Genomic DNA, 21,900 nt, shown 5'->3' with positions numbered 1-21,900 from the left:
ATTAAAATAACAAAAGAAAGAAAGAAAGAAAGAAAGGATGATAACATTGGAGAGAAAATGGAATAATAAACAGTATGCCATCAGTTCAAAAAAGTATGAAAAGAGAAGAAAACTATATACATGTCTCTAATAGGAAAAAATAGAAAAAAATTGAATTTAAGCTAAGCAACAGCAGTGATCACATCAACCAATCACCATAAGTATCAATATACAAACAAATAAGTTATGATGTATTAAAGTAGATCAAAAGCAAAAGGCCTACTATGCTGACACTTTTGCTCTAGAAAGTCTATATTAATATCAGACAAAATAGCTTATACAGTAAATGACTGACTAGGGATAAAGAGTAGCATTTTGGCTGGGGAAATGGGCAGGGAAGAGTATTTGTCTCTCTTACTAAGGATCAGCATTCAGTTCTAAGTCCCTTATAACCTGCACATCTAGCTCCAGGACACCTAACACTGTCCTCTGACCTCTGTGGGCACCTGGATGAATCTGGTGAACATATAGACAAACAGACACAGACACACACACATGCACATGCACACACATTCATGTACAATAAAACAAGCAAAATTTTTAAAAGGGTAAAATTTTATAACAAAGAAGTCTATACATCAATATGATTTAACAGACTTAAATGTATTGTGCACAAAATAACAGAACTTCCAAATACATGAAACAAAAAATGAATTGAACTATAGGGAGTTATATAAACATGCAATTATAATGAGAGACTCAGCATCTCTCAATAATAGATGGATGTTTAGAATGTAAATGGATAAACTAACTTGACATAATTGGCCTTTGTAGACGATTTCATCCAGCCATGGAACACCTGGTCCTCCACACCTGACAACACACCCTGAGTCAGCACTCTGGCCAGTTCTCTCTGTGAAGAAAATACTCCCTATAGAGAGTACCATTGTTTTAGGCCTTTGCCTGCCTCTGGAAACGGCACAGAATTCCTGTGAGATATTGTAGAGGCCCCAACTCTGACTCATTGTTGCTGGAGAGCCTACTAATAGCTCCAAGAGAAGGTCATTGTTTCAGGGGAACAGCTCACCTTGCTTAGGATGAGATCAGAGATTGAATCTAAATCAAAGCTCTAACCCACCCACTGCCACCTGCTGAGGAGCATAGAAGCCTGTAGCTGTGTCTAAACCCATTGATACCAACATACTAACATTGCACTCAGAGACTGAGCATTGAAAACGTAGCAACACCAGAATCCCTGGACTGCTGAAAATCTTATGAGATCTTATTTCTTATTTACTTTTTATCCTTGGATATGTATGATTGGTCTTTTTATCCCAAACCATTCCAAATGCAGAAAACTTATGACCAATAAGAAATATGATACATCGGTGAAGTCTACATACAACCGACTTCAAGTTATAAGATGTAATTTATGTAATAATAAATTACAATTGTCTGGTTGAAGAGGAAAATATAAGCTAGAATAATACTTAGTATAATGATGCCACTTCATGATGTCATTTTGTGAGAGATGTAGCACCAGTAAGCCCCAGTGAACTGTCCTTGTGACACTCAGATGGACAATAGAAGAATGCAGGTTTGAAATAGCTTTAGCTGTGCCACAACCTGCATCAATTTGGGATTGACCTGACTGGGGCAACAGGGAATAAAGAAAGGACAGACACACATACAGGAAGGCTAGAATCAGCTTGGCTATGCACTTTTAGAGAGATGTACCAGCAACCCAGAAACATGGCATGTTTATTATATATAGCTGAAGAAGGAGGCATGTTTATTATATTACATATAGCCGAATGAATAAGGAGGCAGGATAGCTAATTTTGAGAGGGGTGTCTTTAGGGGAGACATCTCAGGCTGCTGAAATTTGAGGAGGAAGGTATGGTAGATATCTGCATACAGTGTCATCTATGCTTGGACCAGGAGAAGACTTTGCCATTTCCCAGAGTCTGACCTAGGGAAGGCCTTGCCTTACCCTTGGGTCTAGGGCATTAGGTTCCTGATAATGCCATGTTCATGTCAACTATACATTCAGTTAGGTACCTACTTTATCCATATACTATCTTGACAGTTATACATACCTCACTATGGCACTTGAGGAGTTTTCTGTTTTTGCAAGCTAAATGGGTGTTCTTTCTGTAGCTGCCCCTCTTGTTTATATGAAGTGATGCCCACTTCATAGCATAATGCTTCATTGTATCTATTGTGAAGTAAAGCCATACTGCTTTATGCATATAGTGTGTATACTTTGTAAAAACAGACTGACATTTCTCCTCTCTTGGCCTTTGTGCTATTATACTTGCATATATATTATAAAACTCACAATAGATTTAAACTTGATTTTGTGTTAAACAACCAATTGTCTTTTAAGTAATTTATACAATCTAAAATATATTTTGTTAATCTAACCATTTAGCTTTCTTTTCTAGTACTCTTCATATTTCTGTGCAATTCAATTTGTATCTTCTATCATTTTTTCTCCTGCTTTAATTATTTGCCACTTCATGTAATGGATGTCTTCTGGTTGAGAATTATTTTAGCTTTCTTATATTTTATAATATCCTCATTCTGCCCTTATTTTAATGGTCTTTTTTATATTGACAACTTGGCTCTCCATTCAATGACAATGGATATGTCACTCCACTGTGTTCTAGCTCATGTTATTTCCAAGTAAAACTTTTCTCCATTCAACTCTCTGTTCTGGGTGAATGTACTTTTCTTCTTTATCATTCATTTTTAAGACATTTGATAATGATGTGCCTTAACATAGTTTACTGCTGGTGTGTGTGTGTGTGTTTGAAATTTCTGCTTTTCAAACATATTTAAAATGTGTGGCCAATCTTCCTCACTATCATTTCTTGACTGCTTTCAGAGTCTCAGAGACATGAACAGCTGGCCTCTTCTCATCGGCCCACAGCTTGTAGTTTCTCCATTTTTTCCTACTTGGAAAATTTCTATTGACAAGTCTTCAATGTGCTAATTTTCTATTTAACAGCGTTTAACCTGCTCTTCATCTGATCTAGAATATGCTTCATCTCAGACCTCGAAGTTTCTATCTTTACAAGTTTGACTTGGGTTGTTTTACAAATATTATTTTTCAGATTTCAAGTGGCATGACAAAATACTCTTTTATCCTTTTTAAGTCTCTCTTTTTTCTTCATTTTTTTTTCTTCAAATCTCTTTTATCGGAAGGTCAAACAAAAACTTCATTTATTGTATTTGAGATCACTGTTTTGTGAAAATGCTGCTTACATTTTTTACTACAAAAAAACCTATAAATTATTTTAGAAATGTAGAGAAATATCCATTTTAAATTGTGAAAAAAGGTGTGCCATAATTACTGTTGCAGTGCAGCCATGACTGTGTCTTCCATGTTTCTTAAATACCTATCTTATCTGATAATATATAATATGAAGAATAGTTATTGAGAATATCTTGTGGCTGTAGATAGCCAATCATAGGCACAGGAGCTGCAGAAGCAGACTATGCATATGACTGTTGGTGCATATCTTTGTGCACATATGCATATGCCTGTTGGTACAGATCTTTGTGCAAATTTGCAGCATTGCTTCCATATTGTCAAGTGCTATCATAACTTCTGCTAAGTCCCTGTTGGGTTACTAGTCCTAAAACTGGTCTGAATAGCAGCAGATCGAAAATTACTTCCAACACTCCCGCTGGTATAATTTACATCACTATAAACACCATTCTGAGTTTTAGTCACAAATCTCTGTAAAACAGACTAGAATAATCTGTCAGAATTTTCCCTGTCTCTAAAGATGAGTTTCTGTCAAGAGGAACATGCCTACTCTACCTCTGGAACAACCTCTGCCTCTGTCTTCAACCAATTGAAGCAGCTTGGGATTAATAGCTTGATTAACTTCCTGAAGCACAGTGATAAGGTCACCCACTATAGTAATTTGAGTAGGAATGGCCCCCATAGACTCCTGTGTGTGAATGCTTAGCCCATAGTCAGTGACACTATTAGAAGGTGTGGCCTTGTTGGAGGAAGCCTGTCACTGTGGAGGCAGGCTTTGAAATCTTACAAACTCAAGACAAGCCAGTGTGTCTTAGTCTTCTTCAGCTGTCTTTGGATCAAGATGTAGAATTCTAAGCCCCTTCTCCAACACCATGTCTACCTGCATGCTGTCATGCTTCTTGCCATGGTTAAACCTCTGAAACTGTAAGCCAGTCACAATTAAATGTTTTTCTTTATAAGAGTTGCTGTGGTCTTATTTCCTTTTCACAGCAGCAGAAATCCTAAGACAGTTGCCCACTTGCTTTATGTATGTGCTGTGCCTGGTTTGGTAGTGTGAGCATGTCTTCCAATATGATGAATATAACCCCCTGAGGAAGTAGGATAGTTATAATTGATGACAAATTTCACATCCTCCACATCGATACCTCTCGAGGCCATATGGATTGCAATCAGAATAGGAGCTTTTCCATGTTTGAATTTATTTAGAACCTAGCCATGCTCCTGTTGATTCTTGTCAATATAGATGCCCATGGTAGGGCACCATTCCTCCTCAATTTTCTGGTAAGTTCATCGAATTTTCTTTTCATTAAAAAGCAAACAAACAAACAAAAAACCACAATGGTTTTATTCTCCTCATGCATGATCATTAGATGAAAACTTATTTCACCCTTTTCTACATCATGACATATATCCACAGTCTTTGTTATGTCTTGTGCTCAGTTCTAGTGCACCAATATTGATATGAATATAGTCTGTCAGGAAATCTTCATCGAGCTGTCTTACTTCTTTTGGCCAGATTGCACTCTACATTAATGTTTGCCTATCAGGTCTTATTTGATTCATGATTTGCCTGATTGGTGTTCAAAGCCCATGTCAAGCATTCTATCAGCTTCACAAAGTTAAGATAGGTTGTTCTCAGATAGGTTGCTCCACACTTTCAAATGTCCATCAGTCTTCCAGGTGTTGCAACACCGATTTCCATACCTCTCTGAAAGTATGGAGTGTTTCACAAGTTTTTCTGCCATCCTTGTTCAGGAGACATACTAATTTTCTCTGGTGTAATATGTAGTATGTATGTGTCTGTGTAATATAGTGTTTCCTTCCAGAGTAAGGAATCTTTCACTTTTTACCTGTTAACAAATATCATTTTAATTACTTTTAATATGCTTGTCTACTAATTCTATCATGGGTCTGTTTAAGTTTTTGTTTGTTTGTTTGTTTTGAGACAGGGTTTCTCTGTATAGCCCTGGCTGTCCTGGAACTTACTTTGTAGACCAGGTTGGCCTCGAACTCAGAAATCCACCTGCCTCTGCCTCCTGAGTGCTGGGATTAAAGGTGTGCACCACCATGCCTGGCTCTGTTTGAGTTTTTTAATTTTCTTTTACTTATCATAATATTTTTCTACTTTTTGTAGGCCTGATGATTTTAATGGGACAGTAGAGATTATGAATTTGATCTTGTTAGATGTTACATATTTGACTGTTCTTTTTAAAAATTTATTCTTCTCTCACATATTACATCTCAATTACAGTTTCTACTCCCTCCATTCCTCAGTCTCTCCACTCCCCCAATCTCCTTTCTTCCCCAGATCCACACCACATCCAACTTCCCTTAGAAAAGAACAGGCCTTCCAGGAACACCAACCAAACATGGCATAGCAAGTTACAATATACCAGGCATACACCATCACATCAAGGCTGGACAAATCAATTAAGTAGGAAGAAAAAGGTACTGCAAGCAGACAAAAGAGTCAGAAACAACTCGCTTCCCCACTATTAGGAATCCTACAAGAACACCAAGCTAATCAGCCCTAACATATATGCAGAGGACCTAGGTCATACCCCTCCAACTTCCCTGATCTCTGCCACTCTTTATGAGTCCCAGTCACTTGATTTTGTGGATTGTGTTCTCCTAGTGTCACTGTCCTCTCTGGTTTCTCTGATCATTCCTCTCCCTCCTCTGCAGGAGTCCTCAAGCTCTACCTAATGCTTGGCTGGAGGACTCTGCATCCATTCCCATCAGTTGCTGGATGAAGTCTCTCTGGTCTCTCTAATGATGTTTATGCTATGTTCTGATCCCAGAACACTCTGCAGGCAGGATAAACTGTAGGGTGAAGGTTTTTTGGCTGTGTCGGTGTCCTAATCCCTCTACTTGAGACCTTGGTTACAGAAGATGGCCCATTACTATGAGTCTTTGCCAAGTTTACTCCTCAAGTACTATATAATAAATAGATATGGAGAAAGTAGACAGCCTTCTCTTGTTCCTGACTGCAAACTTAATGCAATTGTAGTGGAATTGCTTTAAGTTTCTCTTCATTTAATTTGTTGTTGGGTATAGGCTTGCTATAAATTGTCTTTATTGTATGAAGTATGTCACTTTTATCCATGATCTCTTTAAGACATATATCATGAAGAGGTGTTAGATTTTGTCAAAGGCCTTTTCAGCATCAAATGAGATGATCATATGGTTTTCTTCATTCAGTTTGTTTATATGATGGATTACATCAACATCTATTGAAACACCTCTGTGTCTCTGGAATAAAGCCTATTTGATCATAGAAGATGATCTTATTTTATTCTTGGATTCAGTTTGCAATTACTTTATTGAGGTTTTGGTTTTTTTTGTTTGTCTTTTCATCAATGTTCATGAGGGAAATTGGTCTGTAATTCTCTTTCTTTGTTAAATCTTTATGTGGTTTGGGTATCAGGGTGACTATGGCCTTTTAAAATAAAATTGACATTGTTTATTCTGTTTGTACTTTGTGGAATAATTTGAGGAGTATTGGTACTAGCTATTCTTTGAAAGTTGATAGAAATCTACTCTAAAACCATCTGGTCTTAGACTATTTTGGTTGGGAGACTTTTAATGAATAATTCTATGTTTGTTTTTACAGGTTATAGGACTACTTAAGTAGTTTACCTGATTTTGTTGTTGTTGTTTAACTTTGGTAAGTGATATCTATCTAGAAAATCATCCATTTCTTTCAGATTTTCTAATTAGGTGCATTATAGGTTTTTGAAGTATGACCCAATGGTTCTTTAGATTTTTCTCAGTGTCTATTGTTATGCCCTCCTTTCTTTTCTAATTTTGTTATTTTGGATATTGTCTCTCTGTCTTTTAGTTAGTTTGGATAAGTGTTTGTCTACCTTGTTGATTTTCTCAGTAAATCAACTCTTTTTTTCATTGATTCTTTGTATTGCTCTTTGTCTCTATTTTATCGATTTTTGGCTCCCTGTCTGATTATTTCCTTACATCTACTACTCTGAGATTTGGTGTGTTTGCTTTTTTTTTTTTTTTTCTTGTCTTTTTGTTCTTTTGATTTTCCCCTAGAACTTTCAGGTTTGCTGTTATATCACTAGCATGAGAACTCTTCAATTTCTTTATGAAGGCACAGGAACTTTTCTCTTGGCATAGCTTTCATTGGACCCCATAAGGTTGGGCATGTTGTACATTTATTTCTATTGAATTTTAGGAAGTCTTTAATATTATTCTTGGCACAGTAGTCATTCACTATAGGGAAATTTTCTTCTATGATTTTGTTGAAGCTATTTTTAGCCTTTAATCTGAGAATCCTCTTCTATTCTTATTATTCATAGGTTTGGTATTTTCATAGTGTCCCAAGTTTCCTGGAAGTGTTGTCTTAGAAACTTTTTAGATTTGACATTTTGTTTGATCAATGTTTGTATTTCTTCTATGATATCTTCTACCCCTGAGATTCTCTCTTCCATTTCTTGCATTCTGTTGGTGATGTTTTTGTTTGTAATTCCTGTTCTCTTTCCTAAGTTTTCTATCTCTAGTATTGCCTCTGTGTTTTCTTTATTGATTCTATTTCCATTTTGAGGTCTTGAATAGTTTTATTTATTTTCTTCCCCTCTTTGGCTGTATTTTCCTGTATTTCTTTCTATTTATTCATTTGATTGTATTTTCCTGTTTTTCTTTCGAAAATTTATTTATTTCCCCTTTAAATGTCTCATAATCTCCATAAGATTCTATTTAAGCTCATTGTCTTGCTCTTAAGGTATGTTAGGATATGCAGGGCTTGCTGTAGTAGGAGAGCTGGGTTCTGATAGTACCCTATTGCCCTGGCTTTTCTTAATTCTGTTCTCATGCTTGCCTTTAACTGTCTGGTTGTCTCTGGTGTTTGCCTGCCTGGTAGCTTGACTCTGGGACTTCAGGTATAGCTAGTAGTCTCTAATGGCAGCAGGCCTTTAATTGTCTTGGGTGACAGCAGGCCTCTGATTGGGTGGCAGTGGGCCTCCAGGGAAGCATGCAGAGCTGGTTGTCTTGGGTGTAGTAGGCAGCCTAGAGGCAGGCTGAGCTGTGTCCTGGGTAATGGAGTGCAGATCTGGGATTGCAGGTAGAGGTGTGAACCAGAAGATGGAGCATCAGAAGATAAGGCCAACCTCATGGCTGCTAGGCTTGCCAGGATATCTAATTTTCATTTTCTTTATTGCTTCTATTTCCATTTTCAGGACTTGAACAGTTTCCTTCACTTGTTTGTTTGATTATTTGTTGGCTTTCTTGGCATTCTTTAAATAATTTATTGAATTCCTCCAATTTTTATTTGTCTTTTTCTTGACCTTTAAAAACTTTGTATTAATTCCTTGTGAGTTTCACACCATGCACACCTTTGGCCACCAAGCAGGGCATAAATCTAGGATGAACAAAGAATTGTCATCTGCTCTGCCCTTGAAGAAGAACAGCACCAACAACAAGGTGTCTCTTTTCCAATTGCCAGGGAGGTTCCTCAAAAATGTAAAGGGATTTTTTTTTCATTTCCTTTTAAGGACCTCTATCATCTCCATAAAGTTATTTTTTAGGTCATTTTCTTGTGCTTCAGCTATATTGTAAAATCCAATATTTGGTGTTGCAGAATAGCTAGGCTCTGGTCATGCCATGTTGCCCTGGCTATTTTGAATGTGTTCTTACACTGGCATTTGGGGTATCTGGGTTTAGGATGACTATAGGTTTAGGTGCTGACTTCTGAGTTTGTCTCTATTGGATTGGTGTTTTGTTCTTTGGTTTTTGTTTCCTATTTGACTGTCTAGTTTTTGTACCCTAATTTCTGGCCACTGGCATGATCTCTGACTCAGTAGGCAGCCTCTGTCTAAGGGGCTGGACTTAAGGTGGCTAGCTTGGCTTTGGGTGTAGCAGGAGGTTTCTGCCTGAGCTGGGGGTTTGGGGGATGGGCTATATTGATGAAGAGGGGGATGGAAATTGGGAACTATGAGTGAGAGGAAGAGGCCTACAAATAGGCTTCCTGTCTCGGGTTCTGGTGGCTGGTGTGGTCTCTGGTCCACCAAAGAAACTCTGACTGAGTTCGCCTACCTTTTTTTTTTTTTTTTTTGGTTTTTCGAGACAGGGTTTTTCTGTATAGCCCTGGCTGTCCTGGAACTCACTTTGTAGACCAGGCTGGCCTCGAACTCAGAAATCTGCCTGCCTCTGTCTCCCGAGTGCTGGGATTAAAGGCGTGCGCCACCACGCCCGGCTCGCCTACCTTTTATTTCTGGTTTGCTTGGTCTGCATATGATCTTCAAATGACACTAGTTCTTCTGACTGGTGTGGTCTGAACCTAGAGAGCAGAACTCCACCTATGTTGGAGCCAGGGATACAGCATGGGGAGAGCTTTGCAGTGAGATGGAATGAGGGTGGAATAGGTCTTTGGGAACCGAATCTTGGGTATGGGACAGTTCAGCTGGCAGGTGGGTCGCTTACCTTTGGTTCTAACTGGTATGGTATTTTAGTGTTCTTATAAATATTTTGAGCTTTATTCTGAGATATTATAAAATTATTTGGAAGTAGTTTGAGTCTTGTAGATCATACCTGTATTTATCAGGCCAGATCAGAGTAGTTTAGAACTAATTTTCCCACCACTAAAGCAAAAACCTTCATTTGTACAATTATTGTTCTTGACCCTGGCTGGCAGAGAGGCCCTATGCTTTTTTGCTATTTCCACCCCCTATTGCCCCACTCCTCACCCCTGCTGGAATTGCTTAGTTCCCAAATTTCCTCTAGCAGGTCACTGTTCTGCCAAATCCTGCATGGACCTTCCTAAGCTACCACCCAGTTCGTGTCTCTGCAGCACTCCTCCAACAGTATCTTCCCTGGATACTTTCACTATCAATAAGAAAACCAGTGTCCTGGAAGAGCACTGGACTCCATGAAAATCCCTCTCCTTGCACAGTGATCTGGAACCTTCTGCAAGTGGTAATTTGGGGGAAAATACTGTGAATTTGGATCTAAATCATGCTCAAAGCCTCATGTGTCCAAGTTGTGGCTGCCACTTTATGGTATTATTGCCAAGTGGAGTTTAGTAGAAAGTCTTGGTGGGGGTGGGATGTGGGGTTGGGGGTGTGTGCTTAAAGTATTAAATTTCACATTCCTTACTCTCTTTTTCTTCTCAAGTGCTATGAAGGTTTGAATATGCTTGACACATAGAAAGGGCTACTATTATGAGGTGAGGCATTGTTGGAGTAGATGTAGCCTTATTGGAGGAAGTGCATCACTGTGGTGGTGGGTTTTAATGTCTTATGCTTAAGCCCTGCCCAATGCAGAAGAGACCCTCTTCCTGGCTGCTTGTGGAAGACAGTCTCTTCTTGGTTGTCTTTGGATCAAGATATAGAACTCAGCTCCTCTCCAGCACCATATTTGCCTGCATGTTCCCATACTTTCTGCCATGATGATAATGGACTGAACATCTGAAACTGTAAGGCAGCCCAAATTAAATGGTATTCTTTATAAAAGTTGCTTTGGTCATGTTGTCTCTCCATAGCAGTAAAACCCTAATGAAGACAGAAGTTGGTACCAGAGACTGGGTATTGCTGTGAGGGGCCTGACCATACTGGAGATGTCAGTACCAAGGGATGACCACCAAGACCATCGGCAGTAATGGAATAGAGTCAACAAAAACCTAGAGTACTATATAGGGCAGAGCTGAGGAAGTGATGAACTCCTCTTTTGGAGGACTACAGAAGATCATATCATCTGTAGATCCTAGACATTGGAACAAGAAGCTCTAAGGTCAAAGTGGCCTTGGATACTCCAAGATATTGAGATGTCAGAGCCATGGGGTACCTGCTGATGAAAGCTGCCACCAAGAAGTAGAAACCAGCCCAAGAAAAAGAAGGTTGTTGCAGTCAACAAAGATAGAAGGAGTTGGAGATCTGAAAAACACTTTGACATCAGACATGGAGATGCAGAATTTAAAGTTTGCCTACCTGGTTTAGGTCTTGGCTTAGTCCAGTATTTCCCCACTATGACATTTTAGAATGGTAATGTATATATCTCATGATGTTGGAAGTCTATGATCTGCTTTTTAAATTTTGACCTTATAGGGATTACAGTTAAGAGATTGCATCAATCTCAGAAGAGTCTTTGAACTTCAAACAGTGTTGAGACCATGAGAGACTATGGGGACTTTTGAAGTTGGATTAAATGTATTTTGTATTATGCTCTGGCTAGGTATGGCTCCCATAAACTCATGTGGGACCAAGGAGTAGAATTTGATGATTTAAATATGTTTGGCCTATGTGAAATTCTCCTACTAGGACTTGTGGCCTTGTGGAAGAAGTGTGGGGGTAGGCTTTGAGGTCCTATGCTCAAGCTCTGCCCAGTACAGAAGAGACCCTCCTCATGTCTGCCTGCAGAAGACAGTCTCTTCCTGTCTGTGTTCAGATTAAGATGTAGAGCTCTTAGTTCCTTCTTCAGCAACATATCTGCCTAGATGCTGCCATGCTTTCCACCATGATGATAATAGACTGACCATCTGAAACTGTAAGGCAGCCCCAATTAAATATTGTCCTTTATAAAATCTGCCTTGGTCATGCTGTTTTTTCACAGCAATAAAACCCTAACTAAGACAAGTACCATGATAGGATTATCATACTCTCCCTAACCATGATAGGACTCTCCATGAGCACAAATTCACTGGGCCAGGTGACCATGAATTAAAACATGAGCAGATTACAACTTTGCCCCTTTTACATACTTTCAGATATTTTGTCACAGCAATGAATGGAAAAATGAGGATCATAAAGATTCCATGTTTATTTCCTTGAGAACCCTGGAATTTAACAAGTAGTTACTACTCTAAAATACATTTTTAATTCGATATCTGTTGCTTGTTTTTTAATTGTTTTAGGTGTAGAGGGTGAAACCAATTCCCCTCATTCCCTATTGGCTAGAAGCAATATTTGCACTATTCTTTATAATTTAAAAAGTTTTTGTATTGTTTTCATTTTTTACATATATTTATTTTATATGCAAACATATCTCTCTCTCTCTCTCTCTCTCTCTCTCTCTCTCTCTCTCTCTCTCTCTCTCCCTCTCTCTCCCTCTCTCTCCCTCTGTGTGTGTGTGTGTTTGTGTGTGTATTGGAGTTTATAAAAAGAAACCAGGGCTTCCGGTCGGTGCAAGCTGTAGGCCACCTTGGGCTCGAACTCAGCAGATGGTCCCACAGTCCCCAGAGGACTCTCCACACCGCAGGCTCCCTAGCACACCCAGAATCTTAGGATCACTGGTGAGTGGAACACAACATCTGTTCCAAAACAATTGTGACTGGCCTGTGACAGCAGGAGCAAGGACACGGGAGCCCTGCATGGTGATCCTTCTGATTGGTGCTGGTATACCATGGGTTCGAACACAATCATACAGCCCCATGGTCCCCAGAGGAGACGCCACTTCCAGGTGCTGTAACATGCCAAGGATCTTAGGATACCAGGATATCAGAAGCTTGGGCACACCAGGATTTCAGGGTCTCAGAGGAAGCTTGACTTCCAAGAACTCTGACACACCCAGAATCCCAGGTTCAAAGAAGCCCAGAATCACAGCATCACAGAGAAAGCTGAACTCTGAAGAGTCCTGAATCAACCTGGCTTATAGGAAGGACAGGCTCCAATCAGATATATTGAGGGCAGCAAGCACTTGAGATAAGCAGATGGCAGGAGGCAAGCCTAAGAACAGAAGCCACAGAAACTAAGGTAACTTGGCATCATGAAAACCCAACTCTCCCACCATAGCAAGTCCTGGATACACCATCACACCAGAAAAGCAAGTTATGGATCTACAGTCACTTCCCACGATAATGATGGAGGACTTTAAGAAGGAAATAAGTAACCACCTTAAAGAAATACAGGAAACACAGGTAAATAGCTAGAAGCCCTTAAAGAAGAAACACAAAAATCCCTTAAAGAGTTATAGGAAAACACTACTAAACAGGTGAAACAATTGAATAAAACCAACCAGGATCTAAAAATGGAAGTAGAAACAATAAAGAAATCACAAAGGAAGACAACTCTGGAGATAGAAATACTAGGAAAGATATCAGGAACCATAGATGTGAGCATCAGAAACAGAATACAAGAGATGGAAGAAAGAATCTCAGGTGCAGAAGATTCCATAGAAAACATAGACACAACAAATCAGAGAAAATGCAGAATGCAAAAAGATCCTAACTCAAAACATCCAGGAAATGCAGGACAAAATGAGAAGTCCAAACCTAAGGATAATAGGCATAGATGAGAATGAAGATTTTTCAACTTAAAGGGCCAGTAAATATCTTCAACAAAATTATAGAAGAAAACTTCCCTAACCTGAAGAAAGAGATGCCCATGAACATACAAGAAGCCTACAGAACTCCAAATAGACTGGACCAGAAAAGAAATTCCTCCTGACACATAGTAATCAGAACAAAAAATGCACTAAATAAAGATAGAATATTAAAGGTAGTTTGAGAAAAAAGTCAAGTAACATATAAAGGCAGACCTATTAGAATTACACCAGACTTCTCATTAGAGACCATGAAAGCCAGAAGATCCTGGACAGATGTTATACAGACCCCAAGAGAACACAAATGCCAGCCCAGGCTACTATACCCAGCAAAACTCTCAATTACCATAGATGGAGAAACCAAAGTATTCCATGACAAAACCAAATTCACAAAATATCTTTCCATGAATCTAGTCCTTCAAAGAATAATAAGTGGAAAACATCAACACATAGAGGGGAATGATGCCCTTGAAAAAGCAAGAAAGTAATCCTTCAACAAACCTAAAAGAAGATAGCTGCAAGAATAGAATCCCAATGCTAACAACAAAAGTAACAAGAAGAAACAATGACTTTTCCTTAATATCTCTTAATATCAGTGGACTCAATTCCACAATAAAAAGACATAGACTAACAGACTGGCTACATAAACAAGACCCAACATTTTGCTGCATACAGGAAACCTACCTCAGGGAAAAAGACAGACACTGCCTCAGAGCAAAAGGCTGGAAAATAACTTTCCAAGCAAATGGTCAGAAGAAACATGCTGGAGTAGACATTCTAATATCGAATAAAATCGACTTCCAACCCAAAGTTAAACAAACAAACAAACAAACAAACAAAACCCCCCAAAACCAAGGAGAGGCACTTCATACTTATCAAAGGTAAAATCTTCCAAAATGAAATCTCAATTCTGAATATCTAAACTCCAAATTCAAGGACATTCACATTCATTAAAGAAACTTTAGTAAAGCTGAAAGCACATACTGTATGGCACACAATAATATTGGGAGACTGTAACACCCCACTCTCATCAGTAGATAGATCCTGGGAACAGAAACTAAACAGACACTGTGAAACTAACAGAAGTTATGAAAGAAATGGATTTAACAGATATCTACAGAACATTTTTCCCTAAAACAAAAGGATATATCTTCTTCTCAGCACCTCACAGTACCTTCTCCAAAACTGACCATATAATCGTCTCAAAACAGGTCTCACTAGATACAAAAATATTGAAATTATCCCATGCATTCTATCAGATCACCACGGACTAAGGCTTATTTATCTTCAATAACAACATAAATAATAGAAAGCCAACAATGAAATGGAGACTGAAAAATACTATACTCAATGATAACTTGGTCAAGGAAAAAAATAAAGAAATTAAAGACTTTTTAAAGTTTAATGAAAATGAAGCCACAATATACCCAAACTTATGGGACAGAATGAAAGCAGTTCTAAGAGGAAAACTCATAGCTTAGAGTGCTGCCAAAAATAAACTAGAGAGAGCACACACTAGCAGCTTGACAGCATACCTAAAAGCTCTAGAACAAAAGGAAGCAAATTCACCTGAGAGGAGTAGATAGTAGGAAATAATCAAACTCAGGGCTGAAATCAACCAAGTAGAAACAAAAAAACTATACAAAGAATCAACCAAACCGGGAGCTGGTTCTTTGACAAAATCAACAAGATAGATAAATCTGTAGCCAGACTAACTGGAGGGCACAGGGACAGTATCCTAATTAACAAAATCTGAAATGAAAAGGGAGACATAACAACAGAACCTGAGGAAATCCAAAGTATCATCAGATCCTACTACAAAAGGCTATACTCAACAAAACTAGAAAACCTGGATGAAATGGACAAATTTCTAGGTAGATTCCAGGTACCAAAGTTAAATCCAGATCAGATTAACTATATAAACAGCCCCACCATATCCCCTAAAGAAATAGAAGCAGTCTATTAATAGTCTTCCAATCAAAAAAGCCCAGGACCAGATGGGTTTAGTGCAGAGTTCTATCAGACCTTCAAAGAAGACCTAATTCCAATTCTTCTCAAACTATTTCACAAAATAGAAACAGAAGGTACTCTACCCAATTAGTTCTTTGAAGCCACAATTACTCTGATATGTAAACCACAAAAAGACCCAAAAAGAAAGAGAACTCAGACCAATTTTCCTTATGAATATTGATGCCAAGATACTCAATAACATTCTCACAAACCGAATCCAAGAACACAGCAAAATGATCATGCATCCCAGGGATGCAGGGATGGTTTAATATACGGAAATCCATCAAAGTAATCTACTATATAAGTAAACTCAAAGACAAAAAACACATGATCATCTTGTTCTATGCTGAGAAAGGGTTTGACTAAATCCAACACCCATTCATAAGTCTTGGAAAGATCAGGAATTCAAGGTGCATACCTAAACATAGTGAAAGCAATACACAGCAAACCAGTAGCCAACATCAAACTAAATGAGAGAAACTTGAAGCAATCCCACTAAAATCAGGGACTAGATAAGGCTGCCCACTCTCTCCCTACCTATTCAATATAGTACTTGAAGTCCTAGGCAGAGCAATTAAACAACTAAAGGAGATCAAGGGAATACAAATTGGAAAATAAGAAGTAAAAATATCACTATTTGCAGATGAAATGACAGTATATATAAGTGACTCTAAAAATTCCAGCAGAGAACTCCTAAACCTGATAAACAGCTTCAGTGAAGTAGCTGGTTATAAAATTAACTCAAACAAATCAGTGGCCTTTCTCTACTCAAAGGATAAACAGGCTGAGAAAGAAATTAGGGAAACAATACTATTCACAATTTTCACAAATAATATAAAATGCATGGATATGACTCTAAGAAAGTGAAAGAACAGTATAAGAACTTCAAGTCTCTGAAGAAAATAATCGAAGAAGATTTCAGAAGATGGAAAGACCTCCCATGCTCATGGATTGGCAGGATTAATATTTTAAAAATGGCTATCTTGCAAAAGCAATCTACAGATTCAAAGCAATCCCATCAAAATTCCAACTCAATTCTTCACAGAGTTAGAAAAGGCAATTTGCAAATTCATCTAAAAAAAAAAAAAGAAAAAATGTAGGATAGCAGAAAGTATTCTCAAAAATAAAAATAGCTCTGGCAGACTCACCATCCTGACCTCAAGCTGTACTATAGAGCAATTGTGATAAAAACTGCATGATACTGGTGCAGTGACAGACAGGTAAATCAAGGGAATGAATTGAAGGCCCAGAAATAAGCCGACACACCTATGGTCACTTTAACTTTGACAAGGGTTAGCAGGTAGAAGAATGTGAATTGATCCATTCTAATCTCCTTGTACAAAGCTCAAGTCTAAATGGATCAAGGAACTCCACATAAAACCAGAGACTCTGAAACTTACAGAGGAGAAAGTGAGGAAAAGCCTCAAAGACATGGGCACATGGGAAAATATACAGCAATGACTTGTGCTGTAAGACCAAGAATCAACAAATGGGACCTCATAAAATTGCAAAGCTTCTGTAAGGCAAAAGATACTGTCAAGACAAAAAGGCCACCAACAGATTGGGAAAGGATCTTTACCAATCCCAAATCCGATAGGGGACTAATATCCAATATATATAAAGAACTCAAACAGTTGGACTCCAGAAAATCAAATAACCCTATTAAAAATGGGATACAGAGCTAAACCAAGAATTCTCAATGAGGAATACCGAATGGCTGAGAAGCACCTAAAAAAATGTTCAACATCCTTAATCATCGAGGAAATGCAAATCAAAACAACCCTGAGATTTCACCTCACACCAGTGAGTATAGCTAAGATAAAAAACTCAGGTGACAGCAGATGTTGGTGAGGATGTGGAGAAAGAGGAACACTCCTCCATTGCTTGTGGGATTGCATGCTGGTACAAACACTCTGGAAATCAGTTTGGTGGTTCCTCAGAAAGTTGGACATAGTACTACCTGAGGATCCAGCAATACCTCTCCTGGGCATATACCCAGAAGATGTTCCAACTTGTAATAAGGACACATGATCCACTATGCTCATAGCAGCCTTATTTATAATAGCCAGAAGCTGGGAAGAACCCAGATGCCCCTCAAAAGAGGAATGGATACAAAAAATGTGGTACATTTACACATGGAGTACTACTCAGCTATTAAAAACAATGGATTTATGAAATTCTTAGACAAATGGATGGATATCATCCTAAGTGAGATAACCCAATTCCAAAAGAACACACATGATATGCACTCACTGATACGTGGATATTAGCCCAGAAAATTAGAATACCCAAGATACAATTTGCAAAACACATGAAACTCAAGAACAAGGAAGATCAAAGTGTGGATACTTCATTCCTTCTTAGAATGGGAACAAAATACCCATGGATGGAGTTACAGAGACAATGTTTGGAGCAAAGCCTGAAGAAATGACCATCCAGAGACTGCCCCACTTGGGGATCCACCCCATAAACAACCACCAAACCCAGACACTAGGCAGATGGCAACAAGAGCCTGTTGACAGGAGCCTGATATAGCTGTCTCCTGAGAGGCTCTGCCAGTGCCTGGCAAATACAGAAGTAGATGCTCACAGTCATCCTTTGGATGGAGCACAAGGTCCCCAATGAAGGATCCAGAGAACTACCCAGGGAGCTGAAGGGGTCTGAAGCCACTTAGGAGGAATATCAATATGAACTAACCAGTACCCCCAGAGCTCCTTGGAATTATATCACCAACCAAAGAAAACACATAGCGGAACTTGTGGCTCTAGCTATATTTGTAGCAGAGGATGGCCTAGTCGGTCATCAATGGGAGAAAAGGCCCTTGGTCCTGTGAAGGCTCTATGCCGCAGTATAGGGAATATCAAGTCCAGGAATGAGAGTTGGTAAGTTGGAAGCAGGGGGAGGGGATGATAGGTGATTTTTGGAGGGGAAAGTAGGAAAGGGGATAACATTTGAAATATAAATAAAATATCTAAAAAGAAAGAAAGAAAGAGAGAGAGAGAGAGAGAGAGAGAGAGAGAGAGAGAGAGAGAGAGAGAGAGAGAGAGAAAGAAAGAAAGAAAGAAAGAAAGAAAGAAAGAAAGAAAGAAAGAAAGAAAGAAAGAAAGAAAGAAACCAGGAATAATATTTCCTTTGGATTTAATGCTAAAATCTGCCTTTCTTTTGCTCCTTTTCCTGTTACAGTTCTTTGTTGAGGCTATCTTTACTAATCTGATCGTCTGTCATTCTTGCCTAAATCCACCGTAGCTTGTGAACAATGCTTAGTCAGCATCCCGGGGCCTCTTTCCAGTAGTCACAGTTGTCCCCATTTCCCATCTTCCCTTCAGGCATGCTTCTGCTCTCTGTCATGGTGGTAGAGATGGTCTCTGGAGAGAGAGGCTATTCATTCCTACTCTTTGGCAACTCAACCTTAAGAAACTATCATTTTCCAGATTTTATCTGATAAGAATAATTATATTATGTACTTTCCAGAGTTGTTGGGAACATGGGGAGAACTTTGGGAAGCTTGACTACCAATCCTGGTGGTGAGTTCTGTAGTGACATGACCCATTATTATGATTATTCCTTTAAGGAACAGTGCTCCTTGCTCTCTAGGCTCTTTTTAGCATTGTTCTTCCTTATGGAACCTCTCCCTATCTCTAGCCTCATGAGTTTTCACCTAAGGAATTCTTTTTTTCAAATGAATCTCAAATTTTTCCAACAAGGAAAGTGTCTCTGCCTCTGGCCTTGGCAGGATCTCTGTGGCATACTGTGGCATAGAATAATTTTTTTTTAAAGATTTATTTATTGATTATATGTAAGTACACTGTAGCTGTCTCCAGACACTCCAGAAGAGGGCGCCAGATCCCGTTACGGATGGTTGTGAGCCACCATGTGGTTGCTGGGATTTGAACTATGGACCTTCGGAAGAGCAGTCGGGTGCTCTTACCCACTGAGCCATCTCACCAGCCCCGAATAATTTTTTTTTTGTCTTTGTGTTTTTGTTTTTGTTTTTGTTTTTTTTTTTTGCCATTATTTTCTCTTCTGTCTCTGTTTCTGTAACAGATGCAGAGACTGGGAAGTTACTGCAGGTCATCAAATAATAGTAAATGAAGAATGAATGAAGTCCGATATGTCTAGTGAAAAAAACAGATGAACAGAAAAATCATGCTCAAGATTGCCTTTGGAGCTTCCCTGTGAACTACCAGATAAGGCTGCAGCAGTGATTTCTCTAGTTCAGTGCTAAGCAATCCTACTTGACAATAAAAAGTTTATAACCTGGAGATGAAAAGGGAGGGGGAAAAAGCAACCATGAATCAAAATGAACAAGGACTCCTAACCCCTGTCCTTGCTCTGTGGCCCACATGCCCAGTGTAGACACTATTACTACACAACTGGGCTTTCAAGAATTGCCTGCCAATATTGACATTACTCAATCCTATGGAAGGAAATCAAGGTGGACTGGTGAACAATCACTTTCAAAGCTAATTATTAAACCTGCAGGTCAGAACTCTCAAGCTAATGCTTGTTGACTTAATGGCAATTTTGGTGTTTGCTCTTTAAAAAAAAAAAAGAAAGAAATGATATTTTTGCTCTCTTTTCACTATGACACAAGGTAGAATTCTTACATTTTCTTTTTAAGGCAGTTTAAAGGGCTTCCTGCTTAAGTTTTCTGAGCAGTTGTTTTCTTTCTATCCCTCTGCTCTCTTCTACTTCTCTCCTTTCCATTGGATGTTAACTTAGCAGCAATGTTTGTCTTGTTCATTAGTTCTTCTGCAAGGACATTTAGAAATCATGGTAAGTCCACTTCCCATTGTCCTTTGTCCTCTGCAAATCTCTGGAGGCTTTGTGCGGAGATCCTTCATGAACAAGTCATTGGTGATGGGCTCTGAGTATTGTCCATTCGTGGGCAGCTCCCTTTCTGAGTACTGGCTATTCATGGGCAGCTCCCTGGCAACCCTGGAGAGTGAAGGTTGGGAGTAACTCTGTGTTCCTGGCAGGGTTCTCCCCTGAACACTAAGCCTTGTGCTCCTGGTTTGACCCTCCCAGAAAAAGCCATATCCCACTGCTTGGATCTCCTTGCCTTTCCTTCACACTACATCTCAGTCTACAGTGAATGACAACAGGGGTGTTTGGGAATACTTATTTGGGGAAGGAAACTGACAAGGTATCAGTTCTTTCTCTGCTAACACTTGGCATGAATTTGAGTCTATCAGTATATTTCCACTTATTGATGAGCAGATCACAGACTAGCCCCTGGGCATGTTTTCAAACTTAATGAAGAAAAGACAGTTCATGACACAAGAGCTCTTCATCTCACTGACAGCATCAATCAAGAGGTTCTCTGATCCTCTGACTGCTCCAGGAGTAAAACCTTAAGTGCAGAAAAGGTAAGGGCCATGGATGGGAATGGAAAGGAGATAGAAGTTTCTGGTTCATGTTGTGTGCCCTGCTTTACCTCACTCCGGACTCTGCTGAGGACAGTAAAACCAGGGGTTAGAGTTGGTAGCTGGGAGATCATAGAAATTATGAGGGATGGGTGGCAGTGGCTTTACACATAGTGGAGTGTTTTATTATTCCTAGAGGTAAAGATGCAGTGATGGGAGATTCTCCTCCCAGCAGCTCACTGCCCTTTCTGTTTACTAAACCAACCAAGCAAGCAACAAGCACAGAAAACAAAATTGGGAGTTGTCTTGGAAATTAGTCATTTTCAGCTAGGAGAAAATTTCCTTTTCCTTCACAGGAAAGCTAGCTCTTCTATAAGAGCTTACGAACAGACCAAACCAAAAGGAGGAAAGAAGAATGGGCATTCTGAGAACAGGGAGAAGTGGAAAGAATGGGTGGGTTGGCTTAGACACCTCGGATAACTGTGGAGGTTATGAAGTTTCTCTGAAACCCTGGAAACCGTGAGTCTGGTTCAGGGTTTTTCAGTCTAGCATCAGAGTGGCAGCCCATCTATCAGAGCTCAAGCTTTCAGAGTGAGGCCAGCTTCTGGCCCCCTTTCACTTTACAATAGGTACCTAATGACCCTGGGGAGAAGAGGTGATACATAAGCTTTCTGTCCATCATTGAGAACTTGTTGACACAGTAGGTTGCTCTACCACTATCTCTGCTTCTCCAGCCACAGTTTTATTATGGCTCTGGGGATTCCTGTGTCTGTGATGGAGTAGCTTTGCACTTCCCCTGACAAGAGCAATGATTTGCTCTCATTGGTCAGAAAACTACAAAAGGCCCTTGTTATTGCCAACACCACAGTTCAAGGCAGTCTACAGCACTGCCTTTCTTAGAACTCTGATCCAGAACACCAGACAGTAGATCGGCAATGGCCTCCTTACTGACTTTGTTCTTTTATTCTGCTCTCTTTAATTTCATTTGTTTTTTTTGAGACA

General features: G+C 39.2%; 2 pseudogenes; both read right to left on the bottom strand.

Moving 5' to 3' along the window:
* Nucleotides 1–3,375: 3,375 nt before the first annotated feature.
* Nucleotides 3,376–21,900, bottom strand: part of LOC110304172 (putative ATP-dependent RNA helicase DDX5) — an 80,567-nt pseudogene continuing 62,042 nt past the window's right edge.
* On the bottom strand, nucleotides 4,967–5,067 carry LOC147001575 (U6 spliceosomal RNA; annotated as a pseudogene).

The sequence above is a fragment of the Mus caroli genome, unplaced genomic scaffold (assembly GCF_978045245.1).
Source record: "Mus caroli unplaced genomic scaffold, Mus_caroli_1 scaffold_13, whole genome shotgun sequence".
NCBI classification, from domain to species: domain Eukaryota; kingdom Metazoa; phylum Chordata; class Mammalia; order Rodentia; family Muridae; genus Mus; species Mus caroli.
This window is presented reverse-complemented; position numbering and strand designations above follow the sequence as displayed.